This window comes from Leptodactylus fuscus, unplaced genomic scaffold (assembly GCF_031893055.1).
Source record: "Leptodactylus fuscus isolate aLepFus1 unplaced genomic scaffold, aLepFus1.hap2 HAP2_SCAFFOLD_98, whole genome shotgun sequence".
Classification (NCBI taxonomy): Eukaryota; Metazoa; Chordata; class Amphibia; order Anura; family Leptodactylidae; genus Leptodactylus; species Leptodactylus fuscus.
In genome coordinates this window covers 82448-107908 of record NW_027441034.1, presented here as the reverse complement: position 1 = coordinate 107908, position 25461 = coordinate 82448, and positions in this window count along the sequence as shown.

Sequence of the window (25461 nt, the reverse complement as noted above, 5' to 3'; positions counted from 1 at the left end):
CACTGGATATTTAATATATGTGCACTGGATATTTAATATTTGTGCACTGGTTATCTAATATATGTGCACTGGATATTTAATATACGTGCACTGGATATATATAATATATGTGCACTGGATATTTAATATATGTGCACTGGATATTTAATATATGTGCACTGGATATATTTAATATATGTGCACTGGATATTTAATATATGTGCACTGGATATATATAATATATGTGCACTGGATATTTTTAATATATGTGCACTGGATATCTAATATATGTGCACTGGATATTTAATATATGTGCACTGGATATTTAATATTTGTGCACTGGATATCTAATATATGTGCACTGGATATTTAATATATGTGCACTGAATCTATAATATATGTGCACTGGATATATATAATATTTGCACTGGATATTTAATATATGTGCACTGGATATTTAATATATGTGCACTTGATAAATATAATATATGTGCACTGGATATTTATTATTTGTGCACTGGATATTTAATATATGTGCACTGGATATTTGATATTTGTGCACTGGATATCTAATATATGTGCACTGGATATTTAATATATGTGCACTGGATATAAATAATATATGTGCACTGGATCTATAATATAAGTTCACTGGACATATATAATATATGTGCACTGGATATTGAATATATGTGCACTGAATATAAATAATATATGTGCACTGGATCTGTAATATATGTGCACTGGATATATATAATATATGTGCACTGGATATATTTAATATATGTGCACTGGATATCTAATATATGTGCACTGGATATTTAATATATGTGCACTGGATATTTAATATTTGTGCACTGGATATCTAATATATGTGCACTGGATATTTAATATATGTGCACTGGATTTATAATATATGTGCACTGGACATATGTAATATATGTGCACTGGATATTGAATATATGTGCACTGAATATAAATAATATATGTGCACTGGATCTGTAATATATGTGCACTGGATATATATATAATATATGTGCACTGGATATATTTAATATATGTGCACTGGATATCTAATATATGTGTACTGGATATTTAATATATGTGCACTGGATATTTAATATTTGTGCACTGGATATCTAATTTATGTGCACTGGATATTTAATATATGTGCACTGGATATATATAATATATGTGCACTGGATATATATAATATATGTGCATTGGATATTTATTATTTGTGCACTGGATATTTAATATATGTGCACTGGATATTTGATATTTGTGCACTGGATATAAATAATATATGTGCACTGGATATTTAATATATGTGCACTGGATATAAATAATATATGTGCACTGGATCTATAATATATGTGCACTGGACATATATAATATATGGGCACTGGATATTGAATATATGTGCACTGAATATAAATAATATATGTGCACTGGATATCTAATATATGTGCACTGGATATTTAATATATGTGCACTGGATCTATAATATATGTGCACTGGACATATATAATATATGTGCACTGGATATTGAATATATGTGCACTGAATATAAATAATATATATGCACTGGATCTGTAATATGTGTGCACTGGATATATATAATATATGTGCACTGGATATATTTAATATATGTGCACTGGATATCTAATATATGTGCACTGGATATTTAATATATGTGCACTGGATATTTAATATTTGTGCACTGGTTATCTAATATATGTGCACTGGATATTTAATATATGTGCACTGGATATATATAATATATGTGCACTGGATATTTAATATATGTGCACTGGATATATATAATATATGTGCAATGGATATTTAATATATGTGCACTGGATATTAAATATATGTGCACTGGATATCTAATATATGTGCACTGGATATTTAACATATGTGCACTGGATATCTAATAGATGTGCACTGAATATTTAATATATGTGCACTGGATATAAATATATATATATAATATATGCGCACTGGATATCTAATATATGTGCACTGAATATTTAATATATGTGCACTGGATATATATATATATATATAATATATGTGCACTGGATATTTAATATTTGTGCACTGGATATTTAATATATGTGCACTGGATATATTTAGTATATGTGCACTGGATCTATAATATATGTGCACTGGACATATATAATATATGTGCACTGGATATTGAATATATGTGCACTGAATATAAATAATTTATGTGCACTGGATCTTTAATATATGTGCATTCGATATATATAATATATGTGCACTGGATATATTTAATATATGTGCACTGGATATCTAATATATGGGCACTGATTATTTAATATATGTGCACTGGATATATATATAATATATGTGCACTGGATATTTAATATTTGTGCACTGGATATCTAATATATGTGCACTGGATATGTAATATATGTGCACTGGATATTTAATATATGTGCACTGGATATTTAATATATGTGTACTGGATATATTTAATATATTTGCACTGGATATTTAATATATGTGCACTGGATATCTAATATATGTGCACTGGATACATATAATATATGTGCACTGGATATTTAATATAAGTGCACTGGATATTTAATATATGTGCACTGGATATTTAATATATGTGCACTGGATATATATACCATATGTGCACTGGATATTTAATATATGTGCACTGGATATAAATACTATATGTGCACTGGATATTTAATATATGTGCACTGGATATCTAATATATGTGCACTGGATATTTATATGTGCACTGGATATATATAATATATGTGCACTGTATATTTATATGTGCACTGGATATATATAATATATGTGCACTGGATATTTAATATATGTGCACTGGATATAAATCTTATATGTGCACTGGATATTTAATATTTGTGCACTGGATATTTAATATATGTGCACTGGATATAAATAATATATGTGCAATGGATATTTAATATATTTGCACTGGATATCTAAAATATGTGCACTGGATATATATAATATATGTGCACTGGATATTTAATATATGTGCACTGGATATTTAATATATGTGCACTGGATATATATAATATATGTGCACTGGATATATATAATATATGTGCACTGGATATTTAATATATGTGCACTGGATATATTTAATATATGTGCACTGGATATCAAATATATGTGCACTGGATATTTAATATCTGTGCACTGATATATATAATATATGTGCACTGGATATATTTTTTATATGTGCACTGGATATTTAATATATGTGCACTGGATATATATAATATATGAGCATTGGATATTTAATATATGTGCACTGGATATATTTAATATATGTGAACTGCATATTTAATATATGTGAACTGCATATTTAATATATGTGCAGTGGATTTTTAATATATGTGCACTGGATATAAATAATATGTGCACTGGATATTTAATATATGTGCACTGGATATATATAATATATGTGCACTGGATATTTACTTGTGCACTGGATATTTAATATATGTGCACTGGATATAAATAATATGTGCACTGTATATTTAATATATGTGCACTGGATATATTTAATATATGTGCACTGGATATTTAATATATGTGCAATGGATATATAATATATGTGCACTGGATATATATAATATATTTGCACTGGATATTTAATATATGTGCACTGGATATTTAATATATGTGCACTGGATATATATAATATATGTGCACTGGATATTTATTATTTGTGCACTGGATATTTAATATATGTGCACTGGATATTTGATATTTGTGCACTGGAAATCTAATATATGTGCACTGGATATTTAATATATGTGCACTGGATATAAATAATATATGTGCACTGGATATTTAATATATGTGCACTGGATATAAATAATATATGTGCACTGGATCTATAATATATGTGCACTGGACATATATAATACATGTGCACTGGATATTGAATATATGTGCACTGAATAAAAATAATAAATGTGCACTGGATCTGTAATATATGTGCACTGGATATATATAATATATGTGCACTGGATATTTTTAATATATGTGCACTGGATATCTAATGTATGTGCACTGGATATTTAATATATGTGCACTGGATATATATAATATATGTGCACTGGATATTTAATATATGTGCACTGGATATATATAATATATGTGCACTGGATATTTAATATATGTGCACTGGATATTTAATATATATGCACTGGATATATTTAATATATGTGCACGGGGTATTTAATATATGTGCACTGGATATATTTTTTATATGTGCACTGGATATTTAATATATGTGCACTGGATATATATAATATATGTGCACTGGATATATAATATATGTGCATTGGAAATATATAATATATGTGCACTGGATATATTTAATATATGTGCACTGGATATCTAATATATGTGCACTGGATATTTAATATATGTGCACTGGATATATATAGTATATGTGCACTGGATATATTTTTTATATGTGCACTGGATCTATAATATATGTGCACTGGATATATATAATATATGTGCACTGGAAATATATAATATATGTGCACTGGATATTTTTAATATAGGTGCACTGGATATCTAATATATGTACACTGGATATTTAATATTTGAGCACTGGATATTTAATATATGTGCACTGGATATATTTAATATATGTGCACTGGATATATTTAATATATGTGCACTGGGTATTTAATATATGTGCACTGGATATCAAATATATGTGCACTGGATATTTAATATCTGTGCACTGGATATATATAATATATGTGCACTGGATATATTTTTTATATGTGCACTGAATATTTAATATATGTGCACTGGATATATATAATATATGAGCATTGGATATTTAATATATGTGCACTGGATATATTTAATATATGTGAACTGCATATTTAATATATGTGAAATGCATATTTTAGATATGTGCAGTGGATTTTTAATATATGTGCACTGGATATAAATAATATGTGCACTGGATATTTAATATATGTGCACTGGATATATATAATATATGTGCACTGGATATTTACTTGTGCACTGGATATTTAATATATGCGCACTGGATATAAATAATATGTGCACTGTATATGTAATATATGTGCACTGGATATATTTAATATATGTGCACTGGATATTTAATATATGTGCAATGGATATATAATATATGTGCACTGGATATATATAATATATTTGCACTGGATATTTAATATATGTGCACTGGATATTTAATATATGTGCACTGGATATATATAATATATGTACACTGGATATTTATTATTTGTGCACTGGATATTTAAAATATGTGCACTGGATATTTGAAATTTGTGCACTGGAAATCTAATATATGTGCACTGGATATTTAATATATGTGCACTGGATATAAATAATATATGTGCACTGGATATTTAATATATGTGCACTGGATATAAATAATATATGTGCACTGGATCTATAATATATGTGCACTGGACATATATAATACATGTGCACTGGATATTGAATATATGTGCACTGAATATAAATAATAAATGTGCACTGGATCTGTAATATATGTGCACTGGATATATATAATATATGTGCACTGGATATTTTTAATATATGTGCACTGGATATCTAATATATGTGCACTGGATATTTAATATATGTGCACTGGATATTTAATATTTGTGCACTGGATATCTAATATATGTGCACTGGATATTTAATATATGTGCACTGAATCTATAATATATGTGCACTGGATATATATAATATTTGCACTGGATATTTAATATATGTGCACTGGATATTTAATATATGTGCACTTGATAAATATAATATATGTGCACTGGATATTTATTATTTGTGCACTGGATATTTAATATATGTGCACTGGATATTTGATATTTGTGCACTGGATATCTAATATATGTGCACTGGATATTTAATATATGTGCACTGGATATAAATAATATATGTGCACTGGATCTATAATATAAGTTCACTGGACATATATAATATATGTGCACTGGATATTGAATATATGTGCACTGAATATAAATAATATATGTGCACTGGATCTGTAATATATGTGCACTGGATATATATAATATATGTGCACTGGATATATTTAATATATGTGCACTGGATATCTAATATATGTGCACTGGATATTTAATATATGTGCACTGGATATTTAATATTTGTGCACTGGATATCTAATATATGTGCACTGGATATTTAATATATGTGCACTGGATCTATAATATATGTGCACTGGACATATGTAATATATGTGCACTGGATATTGAATATATGTGCACTGAATATAAATAATATATGTGCACTGGATCTGTAATATATGTGCACTGGATATATATATAATATATGTGCACTGTATATATTTAATATATGTGCACTGGATATCTAATATATGTGTACTGGATATTTAATATATGTGCACTGGATATTTAATATTTGTGCACTGTATATCTAATTTATGTGCACTGGATATTTAATATATGTGCACTGGATATATATAATATATGTGCACTGGATATATATAATATATGTGCACTGGATATTTATTATTTGTGCACTGGATATTTAATATATGTGCACTGGATATTTGATATTTGTGCACTGGATATAAATAATATATGTGCACTGGATATGTAATATATGTGCACTGGATATAAATAATATATGTGCACTGGATCTATAATATATGTGCACTGGACATATATAATATATGGGCACTGGATATTGAATATATGTGCACTGAATATAAATAATATATGTGCACTGGATATCTAATATATGTGCACTGGACATTTAATATATGTGCACTGGATCTATAATATATGTGCACTGGACATATATAATATATGTGCACTGGATATTGAATATATGAGCACTGAATATAAATAATATATATGCAGTGGATCTGTAATATGTGTGCACTGGATATATATAATATATGTGCACTGGATATATTTAATATATGTGCACTGGATATCTAATATATGTGCACTGGATATTTAATATATGTGCACTGGATATTTAATATTTGTGCACTGGTTATCTAATATATGTGCACTGGATATTTAATATATGTGCACTGGATATATATAATATATGTGCACTGGATATTTAATATACGTGCACTGGATATATATAATATATGTGCACTGGATATTTAATATATGTGCACTGGATATTTAATATATGTGCACTGGATATATTTAATATATGTGCACTGGATATTTAATATATGTGCACTGGATATATATAATATATGTGCACTGGATATTTTTAATATATGTGCACTGGATATCTAATATATGTGCACTGGATATTTAATATATGTGCACTGGATATTTAATATTTGTGCACTGGATATCTAATATATGTGCACTGGATATTTAATATATGTGCACTGAATCTATAATATATGTGCACTGGATATATATAATATTTGCACTGGATATTTAATATATGTGCACTGGATATTTAATATATGTGCACTTGATAAATATAATATATGTGCACTGGATATTTATTATTTGTGCACTGGATATTTAATATATGTGCACTGGATATTTGATATTTGTGCACTGGATATCTAATATATGTGCACTGGATATTTAATATATGTGCACTGGATATAAATAATATATGTGCACTGGATCTATAATATAAGTTCACTGGACATATATAATATATGTGCACTGGATATTGAATATATGTGCACTGAATATAAATAATATATGTGCACTGGATCAGTAATATATGTGCACTGGATATATATAATATATGTGCACTGGATATATTTAATATATGTGCACTGGATATCTAATATATGTGCACTGGATATTTAATATATGTGCACTGGATATTTAATATTTGTGCACTGGATATCTAATATATGTGCACTGGATATTTAATATATGTGCACTGGATCTATAATATATTTGCACTGGACATATGTAATATATGTGCACTGGATATTGAATATATGTGCACTGAATATAAATAATATATGTGCACTGGATCTGTAATATATGTGCACTGGATATATATATAATATATGTGCACTGGATATATTTAATATATGTGCACTGGATATCTAATATATGTGTACTGGATATTTAATATATGTGCACTGGATATTTAATATTTGTGCACTGGATATCTAATTTATGTGCACTGGATATTTAATATATGTGCACTGGATATATATAATATATGTGCACTGGATATATATAATATATGTGCATTGGATATTTATTATTTGTGCACTGGATATTTAATATATGTGCACTGGATACTTGATATTTGTGCACTGGATATAAATAATATATGTGCACTGGATATTTAATATATGTGCACTGGATATAAATAATATATGTGCACTGGATCTATAATATATGTGCACTGGACATATATAATATATGGGCACTGGATATTGAATATATGTGCACTGAATATAAATAATATATGTGCACTGGATATCTAATATATGTGCACTGGATATTTAATATATGTGCACTGGATCTATAATATATGTGCACTGGACATATATAATATATGTGCACTGGATATTGAATATATGTGCACTGAATATAAATAATATATATGCACTGGATCTGTAATATGTGTGCACTGGATATATATAATATATGTGCACTGGATATATTTAATATATGTGCACTGGATATCTAATATATGTGCACTGGATATTTAATATATGTGCACTGGATATTTAATATTTGTGCACTGGTTATCTAATATATGTGCACTGGATATTTAATATATGTGCACTGGATATATATAATATATGTGCACTGGATATTTAATATATGTGCACTGGATATATATAATATATGTGCACTGGATATTTAATATATGTGCACTGGATATTTAATATATGTGCACTGGATATATTTAATATATGTGCACTGGATATTTAATATATGTGCACTGGATATTTAATATATGTGCACTGGATATATATAGTATATGTGCACTGGATATATTTTTTATATGTGCACTGGATCTATAATATATGTGCACTGGATATATATAATATATGTGCACTGGAAATATATGATATATGTGCACTGGATATTTTTAATATAGGTGCACTGGATATCTAATATATGTACACTGGATATTTAATATTTGAGCACTGGATATTTAATATATGTGCACTGGATATATTTAATATATGTGCACTGGATATTTATTATATATGCACTGGATATCTAATATATGTGCCTTGAATATTTAATATATGTGCACTGGGTATAAATAATATATGTGCACTGGATCTATAATATATGTGCACTCGATATATATAATATATGTGCACTGGATATATAATATATGTGCACTGGATATATAATATATGTGCACTGGATATTTAATATATGTGCACTGGATTTATTTAATATATGTGCACTGGATATTAAATATATGTGCACTGGATATCTAATATATGTGCACTGGATATTTAATAGATGTGCACTGAATATTTAATATATGTGCACTGGATATATATATATATATATATAATATATGCGCAATGGATATCTAATATATGTGCACTGAATATTTAATATATGTGCACTGGATATATATATATATATATATATATATATATATATATATATATATATATATATAATATGTGCACTGGATATTTAATATTTGTGCACTGGATATTTAATATATGTGCACTGGATATATTTAGTATATGTGCACTGGATCTATAATATATGTGCACTGGACATATATAATATATGTGCACTGGATATTGAATATATGTGCACTGAATATAAATAATTTATGTGCACTGGATCTTTAATATATGTGCACTCGATATATATAATATATGTGCACTGGATATATTTAATATATGTGCACTGGATATCTAATATATGGGCACTGATTATTTAATATATGTGCACTGGATATATATATATAATATATGTGCACTGGATATTTAATATTTGTGCACTGGATATCTAATATATGTGCACTGGATATGTAATATATGTGCACTGGATATTTAATATATGTGCACTGGATATTTAATATATGTGTACTGGATATATTTAATATATTTGCACTGGATATTTAATATATGTGCACTGGATATTTTTAATATAGGTGCACTGGATATCTAATATATGTACACTGGATATTTAATATTTGATCACTGGATATTTAATATATGTGCACTGGATATATTTAATATATGTGCACTGGATATTTAATATATGTGCACTGGATATCTAATATATGTGCCTTGAATATTTAATATATGTGCACTGGGTATAAATAATATATGTGCACTGGATCTATAATATATGTGCACTGGATATATATAATATATGTGCACTGGATATATAATATATGTGCACTGGATATATAATATATGTGCACTGGATATTTAATATATGTGCACTGGATATTAAATATATGTGCACTGGATATCTAATATATGTGCACTGGATATTTAATATATGTGCACTGGATATCTAATATATGTGCACTGAATATTTAATATATGTGCACTGGATATATATATATATAATATATGCGCACTGGATATCTAATATATGTGCACTGAATATTTAATATATGTGCACTGGATATATATATATATAATATATGTGCACTGGATATTTAATATTTGTGCACTGGATATTTAATATATGTGCACTGGATATATTTAGTATATGTGCACCGGATCTATAATATATGTGCACTGGACATATATAATATATGTGCACTGGATATTGAATATATGTGCACTGAATATAAATAATATATGTGCACTGAATCTTTAATATATGTGCACTCAATATATATAATATATGTGCACTGGATATATTTAATATATGTGCACTGGATATCTAATATATGGGCACTGATTATTTAATATATGTGCACTGGATATTTATATAATATATGTGCACTGGATATTTAATATTTGTGCACTGGATATCTAATATATGTGCACTGGATATGTAATATATGTGCACTGGATATTTAATATATGTGCACTGGATATTTAATATATGTGTACTGGATATATGTAATATATTTGCACTGGATATTTAATATATGTGCACTGGATATCTAATATATGTGCACTGGATACATATAATATATGTGCACTGGATATTTAATATAAGTGCACTGGCTATTTAATATATGTGCACTGGATATTTAATATATGTGCACTGGATATACATACCATATGTGCACTGGATATTTAATATATGTGCACTGGATATAAATAATATATGTGCAATGGATATTTAATATATGTGCACTGGATATCTAATATATGTGCACTGGATATTTATATGTGCACTGGATATATATAATATATGTGCACTGGATATTTATATGTGCACTGGATATATATAATATATGTGCACTGGATCTATAATATATGTGCACTGGATATAAATCTTATATGTGCACTGGATCTATAATATATGTGCACTGGATATTTAATATATGTGCACTGGATATAAATAATATATGTGCAATGGATATTTAATATTTGTGCACTGGATATTTAATATATGTGCACTGGATATATTTAATATATGTGCACTTGATATTTAATAAATGTGCACTGGATATCTAAAATATGTGCACTGGATATATATAATATATGTGCACTGGATATTTAATATATGTGCACTGGATATTTAATATATGTGCACTGGATATATATAATATATGTGCACTGGATATATATAATATATGTGCACTGGATATTTAATATATGTGCACTGGATATATTTAATATATGTGCACGGGGTATTTAATATATGTTCACTGGATATCAAATATATGTGCACTGGATATTTAATATCTGTGCACTGGATATATATAATATATGTGCACTGGATATATTTTTTATATGTGCACTGAATATTTAATATATGTGCACTGGATATATATAATATATGAGCATTGGATATTTAATATATGTGCACTGGATATATTTAATATATGTGAACTGCATATTTAATATATGTGAACTGCATATTTTATATATGTGCAGTGGATTTTTAATATATGTGCACTGGATATAAATAATATGTGCACTGGATATTTAATATATATGCACTGGATATATATAATATATGTGCACTGGATATTTACTTGTGCACTGGATATTTAATATATGTGCACTGGATATAAATAATATGTGCACAGTATATTTAATATATGTGCACTGGATATATTTAATATATGTGCACTGGATATTTAATATATGTGCAATGGATATATAATATATGTGCACTGGATATATATAATATATTTGCACTGGATATTTAATATATGTGCACTGGATATTTAATATATGTGCACTGGATATATATAATATATGTGCACTGGATATTTATTATTTGTGCACTGGATATTTAAAATATGTGCACTGGATATTTGATATTTGTGCACTGGAAATCTAATATATGTGCACTGGATATTTAATATATGTGCAATGGATATAAATAATATATGTGCACTGGATATTTAATATATGTGCACTGGATATAAATAATATATGTGCACTGGATCTATAATATATGTGCACTGGACATATATAATACATGTGCACTGGATATTGAATATATGTGCACTGAATATAAATAATAAATGTGCACTGGATCTGTAATATATGTGCACTGGATATATATAATATATGTGCACTGGATATTTTTAATATATGTGCACTGGATATCTAATATATGTGCACTGGATATTTAATATATGTGCACTGGATATTTAATATTTGTGCACTGGATATCTAATATATGTGCACTGGATATTTAATATATGTGCACTGAATCTATAATATATGTGCACTGGATATATATAATATTTGCACTGGATATTTAATATATGTGCACTGGATATTTAATATATGTGCACTTGATAAATATAATATATGTGCACTGGATATTTATTATTTGTGCACTGGATATTTAATATATGTGCACTGGATATTTGATATTTGTGCACTGGATATCTAATATATGTGCACTGGATATTTAATATATGTGCACTGGATATAAATAATATATGTGCACTGGATCTATAATATAAGTTCACTGGACATATATAATATATGTGCACTGGATATTGAATATATGTGCACTGAATATAAATAATATATGTGCACTGGATCTGTAATATATGTGCACTGGATATATATAATATATGTGCACTGGATATATTTAATATATGTGCACTGGATATCTAATATATGTGCACTGGATATTTAATATATGTGCACTGGATATTTAATATTTGTGCACTGGATATCTAATATATGTGCACTGGATATTTAATATATGTGCACTGGATCTATAATATATGTGCACTGGACATATGTAATATATGTGCACTGGATATTGAATATATGTGCACTGAATATAAATAATATATGTGCACTGGATCTGTAATATATGTGCACTGGATATATATATAATATATATGCACTGGATATATTTAATATATGTGCACTGGATATCTAATATATGTGTACTGGATATTTAATATATGTGCACTGGATATTTAATATTTGTGCACTGGATATCTAATTTATGTGCACTGGATATTTAATATATGTGCACTGGATATATATAATATATGTGCACTGGATATATATAATATATGTGCATTGGATATTTATTATTTGTGCACTGGATATTTAATATATGTGCACTGGATATTTGATATTTGTGCACTGGATATAAATAATATATGTGCACTGGATATTTAATATATGTGCACTGGCTATAAATAATATATGTGCACTGGATCTATAATATATGTGCACTGGACATATATAATATATGGGCACTGGATATTGAATATATGTGCACTGAATATAAATAATATATGTGCACTGGATATCTAATATATGTGCACTGGATATTTAATATATGTGCACTGGATCTATAATATATGTGCACTGGACATATATAATATATGTGCACTGGATATTGAATATATGTGCACTGAATATAAATAATATATATGCACTGGATCTGTAATATGTGTGCACTGGATATATATAATATATGTGCACTGGATATGTTTAATATATGTGCACTGGATATCTAATATATGTGCACTGGATATTTAATATATGTGCACTGGATATTTAATATTTGTGCACTGGTTATCTAATATATGTGCACTGGATATTTAATATATGTGCACTGGATATATATAATATATGTGCACTGGATATTTAATATATGTGCACTGGATATATATAATATATGTGCACTGGATATTTAATATATGTGCACTGGATATTTAATATATGTGCACTGGATATATTTAATATATGTGCACTGGATATTTAATATATGTGCACTGGATATTTAATATATGTGCACTGGATATATATAGTATATGTGCACTGGATATATTTTTTATATGTGCACTGGATCTATAATATATGTGCACTGGATATATATAATATATGTGCACTGGAAATATATGATATATGTGCACTGGATATTTTTAATATAGGTGCACTGGATATCTAATATATGTACACTGGATATTTAATATTTGAGCACTGGATATTTAATATATGTGCACTGGATATATTTAATATATGTGCACTGGATATTTATTATATATGCACTGGATATCTAATATATGTGCCTTGAATATTTAATATATGTGCACTGGGTATAAATAATATATGTGCACTGGATCTATAATATATGTGCACTCGATATATATAATATATGTGCACTGGATATATAATATATGTGCACTGGATATATAATATATGTGCACTGGATATTTAATGTATGTGCACTGGATTTATTTAATATATGTGCACTGGATATTAAATATATGTGCACTGGATATCTAATATATGTGCACTGGATATTTAATAGATGTGCACTGAATATTTAATATATGTGCACTGGATATATATATATATATATATATATATATATATATAATATATGCGCACTGGATATCTAATATATGTGCACTGAATATTTAATATATGTGCACTGGATATATATATATATATATATATAATATGTGCACTGGATATTTAATATTTGTGCACTGGATATTTAATATATGTGCACTGGATATATTTAGTATATGTGCACTGGATCTATAATATATGTGCACTGGACATATATAATATATGTGCACTGGATATTGAATATATGTGCACTGAATATAAATAATTTATGTGCACTGGATCTTTAATATATGTGCACTCGATATATATAATATATGTGCACTGGATATATTTAATATATGTGCACTGGATATCTAATATATGGGCACTGATTATTTAATATATGTGCACTGGATATATATATAATATATGTGCACTGGATATTTAATATTTGTGCACTGGATATCTAATATATGTGCACTGGATATGTAATATATGTGCACTGGATATTTAATATATGTGCACTGGATATTTAATATATGTGTACTGGATATATTTAATATATTTGCACTGGATATTTAATATATGTGCACTGGATATCTAATATATGTGCACTGGATATTTACTTGTGCACTGGATATTTAATATATGTGCACTGGATATAAATAATATGTGCACTGTATATTTAATATATGTGCACTGGATATATTTAATATATGTGCACTGGATATTTAATATATGTGCAATGGATATATAATATATGTGCACTGGATATATATAATATATTTGCACTGGATATTTAATATATGTGCACTGGATATTTAATATATGTGCACTGGATATATATAATATATGTGCACTGGATATTTATTATTTGTGCACTGGATATTTAATATATGTGCACTGGATATTTGATATTTGTGCACTGGAAATCTAATATATGTGCACTGGATATTTAATATATGTGCACTGGATATAAATAATATATGTGCACTGGATATTTAATATATGTGCACTGGATATAAATAATATATGTGCACTGGATCTATAATATATGTGCACTGGACATAAATAATACATGTGCACTGGATATTGAATATATGTGCACTGAATAAAAATAATAAATGTGCACTGGATCTGTAATATATGTGCACTGGATATATATAATATATGTGCACTGGATATTTTTAATATATGTGCACTGGATATCTAATGTATGTGCACTGGATAATTAATATATGTGCACTGGATATATATAATATATGTGCACTGGATATTTAATATATGTGCACTGGATATATATAATATATGTGCACTGGATATTTAATATATGTGCACTGGATATTTAATATATGTGCACTGGATATATTTAATATATGTGCACGGGGTATTTAATATATGTGCACTGGATATATTTTTTATATGTGCACTGGATATTTAATATATGTGCACTGGATATCTAATATATGTGCACTGGATATTTAATATATGTGCACTGGATATATATAGTATATGTGCACTGGATATATTTTTTATATGTGCACTGGATCTATAATATATGTGCACTGGATATATATAATATATGTGCACTGGAAATATATAATATATGTGCACTGGATATTTTTAATATAGGTGCACTGGATATCTAATATATGTACACTGGATATTTAATATTTGAGCACTGGATATTTAATATATGTGCACTGGATATATTTAATATATGTGCACTGGATATATTTAATATATGTGCACTGGGTATTTAATATATGTGCACTGGATATCAAATATATGTGCACTGGATATTTAATATCTGTGCACTGGATATATATAATATATGTGCACTGGATATATTTTTTATATGTGCACTGAATATTTAATATATGTGCACTGGATATATATAATATATGAGCATTGGATATTTAATATATGTGCACTGGATATATTTAATATATGTGAACTGCATATTTAATATATGTGAAATGCATATTTTAGATATGTGCAGTGGATTTTTAATATATGTGCACTGGATATAAATAATATGTGCACTGGATATTTAATATATGTGCACTGGATATATATAATATATGTGCACTGGATATTTACTTGTGCACTGGATATTTAATATATGCGCACTGGATATAAATAATATGTGCACTGTATATGTAATATATGTGCACTGGATATATTTAATATATGTGCACTGGATATTTAATATATGTGCAATGGATATATAATATATGTGCACTGGATATATATAATATATTTGCACTGGATATTTAATATATGTGCACTGGATATTTAATATATGTGCACTGGATATATATAATATATGTACACTGGATATTTATTATTTGTGCACTGGATATTTAAAATATGTGCACTGGATATTTGAAATTTGTGCACTGGAAATCTAATATATGTGCACTGGATATTTAATATATGTGCACTGGATATAAATAATATATGTGCACTGGATATTTAATATATGTGCACTGGATATAAATAATATATGTGCACTGGATCTATAATATATGTGCACTGGACATATATAATACATGTGCACTGGATATTGAATATATGTGCACTGAATATAAATAATAAATGTGCACTGGATCTGTAATATATGTGCACTGGATATATATAATATATGTGCACTGGATATTTTTAATATATGTGCACTGGATATCTAATATATGTGCACTGGATATTTAATATATGTGCACTGGATATTTAATATTTGTGCACTGGATATCTAATATATGTGCACTGGATATTTAATATATGTGCACTGAATCTATAATATATGTGCACTGGATATATATAATATTTGCACTGGATATTTAATATATGTGCACTGGATATTTAATATATGTGCACTTGATAAATATAATATATGTGCACTGGATATTTATTATTTGTGCACTGGATATTTAATATATGTGCACTGGATATTTGATATTTGTGCACTGGATATCTAATATATGTGCACTGGATATTTAATATATGTGCACTGGATATAAATAATATATGTGCACTGGATCTATAATATAAGTTCACTGGACATATATAATATATGTGCACTGGATATTGAATATATGTGCACTGAATATAAATAATATATGTGCACTGGATCTGTAATATATGTGCACTGGATATATATAATATATGTGCACTGGATATATTTAATATATGTGCACTGGATATCTAATATATGTGCACTGGATATTTAATATATGTGCACTGGATATTTAATATTTGTGCACTGGATATCTAATATATGTGCACTGGATATTTAATATATGTGCACTGGATCTATAATATATGTGCACTGGACATATGTAATATATGTGCACTGGATATTGAATATATGTGCACTGAATATAAATAATATATGTGCACTGGATCTGTAATATATGTGCACTGGATATATATATAATATATGTGCACTGTATATATTTAATATATGTGCACTGGATATCTAATATATGTGTACTGGATATTTAATATATGTGCACTGGATATTTAATATTTGTGCACTGTATATCTAATTTATGTGCACTGGATATTTAATATATGTGCACTGGATATATATAATATATGTGCACTGGATATATATAATATATGTGCACTGGATATTTATTATTTGTGCACTGGATATTTAATATATGTGCACTGGATATTTGATATTTGTGCACTGGATATAAATAATATATGTGCACTGGATATGTAATATATGTGCACTGGATATAAATAATATATGTGCACTGGATCTATAATATATGTGCACTGGACATATATAATATATGGGCACTGGATATTGAATATATGTGCACTGAATATAAATAATATATGTGCACTGGATATCTAATATATGTGCACTGGACATTTAATATATGTGCACTGGATCTATAATATATGTGCACTGGACATATATAATATATGTGCACTGGATATTGAATATATGAGCACTGAATATAAATAATATATATGCACTGGATCTGTAATATGTGTGCACTGGATATATATAATATATGTGCACTGGATATATTTAATATATGTGCACTGGATATCTAATATATGTGCACTGGATATTTAATATATGTGCACTGGATATTTAATATTTGTGCACTGGTTATCTAATATATGTGCACTGGATATTTAATATATGTGCACTGGATATATATAATATATGTGCACTGGATATTTAATATACGTGCACTGGATATATATAATATATGTGCACTGGATATTTAATATATGTGCACTGGATATTTAATATATGTGCACTGGATATATTTAATATATGTGCACTGGATATTTAATATATGTGCACTGGATATATATAATATATGTGCACTGGATATTTTTAATATATGTGCACTGGATATCTAATATATGTGCACTGGATATTTAATATATGTGCACTGGATATTTAATATTTGTGCACTGGATATCTAATATATGTGCACTGGATATTTAATATATGTGCACTGAATCTATAATATATGTGCACTGGATATATATAATATTTGCACTGGATATTTAATATATGTGCACTGGATATTTAATATATGTGCACTTGATAAATATAATATATGTGCACTGGATATTTATTATTTGTGCACTGGATATTTAATATATGTGCACTGGATATTTGATATTTGTGCACTGGATATCTAATATATGTGCACTGGATATTTAATATATGTGCACTGGATATAAATAATATATGTGCACTGGATCTATAATATAAGTTCACTGGACATATATAATATATGTGCACTGGATATTGAATATATGTGCACTGAATATAAATAATATATGTGCACTGGATCAGTAATATATGTGCACTGGATATATATAATATATGTGCACTGGATATATTTAATATATGTGCACTGGATATCTAATATATGTGCACTGGATATTTAATATATGTGCACTGGATATTTAATATTTGTGCACTGGATATCTAATATATGTGCACTGGATATTTAATATATGTGCACTGGATCTATAATATATTTGCACTGGACATATGTAATATATGTGCACTGGATATTGAATATATGTGCACTGAATATAAATAATATATGTGCACTGGATCTGTAATATATGTGCACTGGATATATATATAATATATGTGCACTGGATATATTTAATATATGTGCACTGGATATCTAATATATGTGTACTGGATATTTAATATATGTGCACTGGATATTTAATATTTGTGCACTGGATATCTAATTTATGTGCACTGGATATTTAATATATGTGCACTGGATATATATAATATATGTGCACTGGATATATATAATATATGTGCATTGGATATTTATTATTTGTGCACTGGATATTTAATATATGTGCACTGGATATTTGATATTTGTGCACTGGATATAAATAATATATGTGCACTGGATATTTAATATATGTGCACTGGATATAAATAATATATGTGCACTGGATCTATAATATATGTGCACTGGACATATATAATATATGGGCACTGGATATTGAATATATGTGCACTGAATATAAATAATATATGTGCACTGGATATCTAATATATGTGCACTGGATATTTAATATATGTGCACTGGATCTATAATATATGTGCACTGGACATATATAATATATGTGCACTGGATATTGAATATATGTGCACTGAATATAAATAATATATATGCACTGGATCTGTAATATGTGTGCACTGGATATATATAATATATGTGCACTGGATATATTTAATATATGTGCACTGGATATCTAATATATGTGCACTGGATATTTAATATATGTGCACTGGATATTTAATATTTGTGCACTGGTTATCTAATATATGTGCACTGGATATTTAATATATGTGCACTGGATATATATAATATATGTGCACTGGATATTTAATATATGTGCACTGGATATATATAATATATGTGCACTGGATATTTAATATATGTGCACTGGATATTTAATATATGTGCACTGGATATATTTAATATATGTGCACTGGATATTTAATATATGTGCACTGGATATTTAATATATGTGCACTGGATATATATAGTATATGTGCACTGGATATATTTTTTATATGTGCACTGGATCTATAATATATGTGCACTGGATATATATAATATATGTGCACTGGAAATATATGATATATGTGCACTGGATATTTTTAATATAGGTGCACTGGATATCTAATATATGTACACTGGATATTTAATATTTGAGCACTGGATATTTAATATATGTGCACTGGATATATTTAATATATGTGCACTGGATATTTATTATATATGCACTGGATATCTAATATATGTGCCTTGAATATTTAATATATGTGCACTGGGTATAAATAATATATGTGCACTGGATCTATAATATATGTGCACTCGATATATATAATATATGTGCACTGGATATATAATATATGTGCACTGGATATATAATATATGTGCACTGGATATTTAATATATGTGCACTGGATTTATTTAATATATGTGCACTGGATATTAAATATATGTGCACTGGATATCTAATATATGTGCACTGGATATTTAATAGATGTGCACTGAATATTTAATATATGTGCACTGGATATATATATATATATATATATAATATATGCGCAATGGATATCTAATATATGTGCACTGAATATTTAATATATGTGCACTGGATATATATATATATATATATATATATATATAATATGTGCACTGGATATTTAATATTTGTGCACTGGATATTTAATATATGTGCACTGGATATATTTAGTATATGTGCACTGGATCTATAATATATGTGCACTGGACATATATAATATATGTGCACTGGATATTGAATATATGTGCACTGAATATAAATAATTTATGTGCACTGGATCTTTAATATATGTGCACTCGATATATATAATATATGTGCACTGGATATATTTAATATATGTGCACTGGATATCTAATATATGGGCACTGATTATTTAATATATGTGCACTGGATATATATATATAATATATGTGCACTGGATATTTAATATTTGTGCACTGGATATCTAATATATGTGCACTGGATATGTAATATATGTGCACTGGATATTTAATATATGTGCACTGGATATTTAATATATGTGTACTGGATATATTTAATATATTTGCACTGGATATTTAATATATGTGCACTGGATATTTTTAATATAGGTGCACTGGATATCTAATATATGTACACTGGATATTTAATATTTGATCACTGGATATTTAATATATGTGCACTGGATATATTTAATATATGTGCACTGGATATTTAATATATGTGCACTGGATATCTAATATATGTGCCTTGAATATTTAATATATGTGCACTGGGTATAAATAATATATGTGCACTGGATCTATAATATATGTGCACTGGATATATATAATATATGTGCACTGGATATATAATATATGTGCACTGGATATATAATATATGTGCACTGGATATTTAATATATGTGCACTGGATATTAAATATATGTGCACTGGATATCTAATATATGTGCACTGGATATTTAATATATGTGCACTGGATATCTAATATATGTGCACTGAATATTTAATATATGTGCACTGGATATATATATATATAATATATGCGCACTGGATATCTAATATATGTGCACTGAATATTTAATATATGTGCACTGGATATATATATATAATATATGTGCACTGGATATTTAATATTTGTGCACTGGATATTTAATATATGTGCACTGGATATATTTAGTATATGTGCACCGGATCTATAATATATGTGCACTGGACATATATAATATATGTGCACTGGATATTGAATATATGTGCACTGAATATAAATAATATATGTGCACTGAATCTTTAATATATGTGCACTCAATATATATAATATATGTGCACTGGATATATTTAATATATGTGCACTGGATATCTAATATATGGGCACTGATTATTTAATATATGTGCACTGGATATTTATATAATATATGTGCACTGGATATTTAATATTTGTGCACTGGATATCTAATATATGTGCACTGGATATGTAATATATGTGCACTGGATATTTAATATATGTGCACTGGATATTTAATATATGTGTACTGGATATATGTAATATATTTGCACTGGATATTTAATATATGTGCACTGGATATCTAATATATGTGCACTGGATACATATAATATATGTGCACTGGATATTTAATATAAGTGCACTGGCTATTTAATATATGTGCACTGGATATTTAATATATGTGCACTGGATATACATACCATATGTGCACTGGATATTTAATATATGTGCACTGGATATAAATAATATATGTGCAATGGATATTTAATATATGTGCACTGGATATCTAATATATGTGCACTGGATATTTATATGTGCACTGGATATATATAATATATGTGCACTGGATATTTATATGTGCACTGGATATATATAATATATGTGCACTGGATCTATAATATATGTGCACTGGATATAAATCTTATATGTGCACTGGATCTATAATATATGTGCACTGGATATTTAATATATGTGCACTGGATATAAATAATATATGTGCAATGGATATTTAATATTTGTGCACTGGATATTTAATATATGTGCACTGGATATATTTAATATATGTGCACTTGATATTTAATAAATGTGCACTGGATATCTAAAATATGTGCACTGGATATATATAATATATGTGCACTGGATATTTAATATATGTGCACTGGATATTTAATATATGTGCACTGGATATATATAATATATGTGCACTGGATATATATAATATATGTGCACTGGATATTTAATATATGTGCACTGGATATATTTAATATATGTGCACGGGGTATTTAATATATGTTCACTGGATATCAAATATATGTGCACTGGATATTTAATATCTGTGCACTGGATATATATAATATATGTGCACTGGATATATTTTTTATATGTGCACTGAATATTTAATATATGTGCACTGGATATATATAATATATGAGCATTGGATATTTAATATATGTGCACTGGATATATTTAATATATGTGAACTGCATATTTAATATATGTGAACTGCATATTTTATATATGTGCAGTGGATTTTTAATATATGTGCACTGGATATAAATAATATGTGCACTGGATATTTAATATATATGCACTGGATATATATAATATATGTGCACTGGATATTTACTTGTGCACTGGATATTTAATATATGTGCACTGGATATAAATAATATGTGCACAGTATATTTAATATATGTGCACTGGATATATTTAATATATGTGCACTGGATATTTAATATATGTGCAATGGATATATAATATATGTGCACTGGATATATATAATATATTTGCACTGGATATTTAATATATGTGCACTGGATATTTAATATATGTGCACTGGATATATATAATATATGTGCACTGGATATTTATTATTTGTGCACTGGATATTTAAAATATGTGCACTGGATATTTGATATTTGTGCACTGGAAATCTAATATATGTGCACTGGATATTTAATATATGTGCAATGGATATAAATAATATATGTGCACTGGATATTTAATATATGTGCACTGGATATAAATAATATATGTGCACTGGATCTATAATATATGTGCACTGGACATATATAATACATGTGCACTGGATATTGAATATATGTGCACTGAATATAAATAATAAATGTGCACTGGATCTGTAATATATGTGCACTGGATATATATAATATATGTGCACTGGATATTTTTAATATATGTGCACTGGATATCTAATATATGTGCACTGGATATTTAATATATGTGCACTGGATATTTAATATTTGTGCACTGGATATCTAATATATGTGCACTGGATATTTAATATATGTGCACTGAATCTATAATATATGTGCACTGGATATATATAATATTTGCACTGGATATTTAATATATGTGCACTGGATATTTAATATATGTGCACTTGATAAATATAATATATGTGCACTGGATATTTATTATTTGTGCACTGGATATTTAATATATGTGCACTGGATATTTGATATTTGTGCACTGGATATCTAATATATGTGCACTGGATATTTAATATATGTGCACTGGATATAAATAATATATGTGCACTGGATCTATAATATAAGTTCACTGGACATATATAATATATGTGCACTGGATATTGAATATATGTGCACTGAATATAAATAATATATGTGCACTGGATCTGTAATATATGTGCACTGGATATATATAATATATGTGCACTGGATATATTTAATATATGTGCACTGGATATCTAATATATGTGCACTGGATATTTAATATATGTGCACTGGATATTTAATATTTGTGCACTGGATATCTAATATATGTGCACTGGATATTTAATATATGTGCACTGGATCTATAATATATGTGCACTGGACATATGTAATATATGTGCACTGGATATTG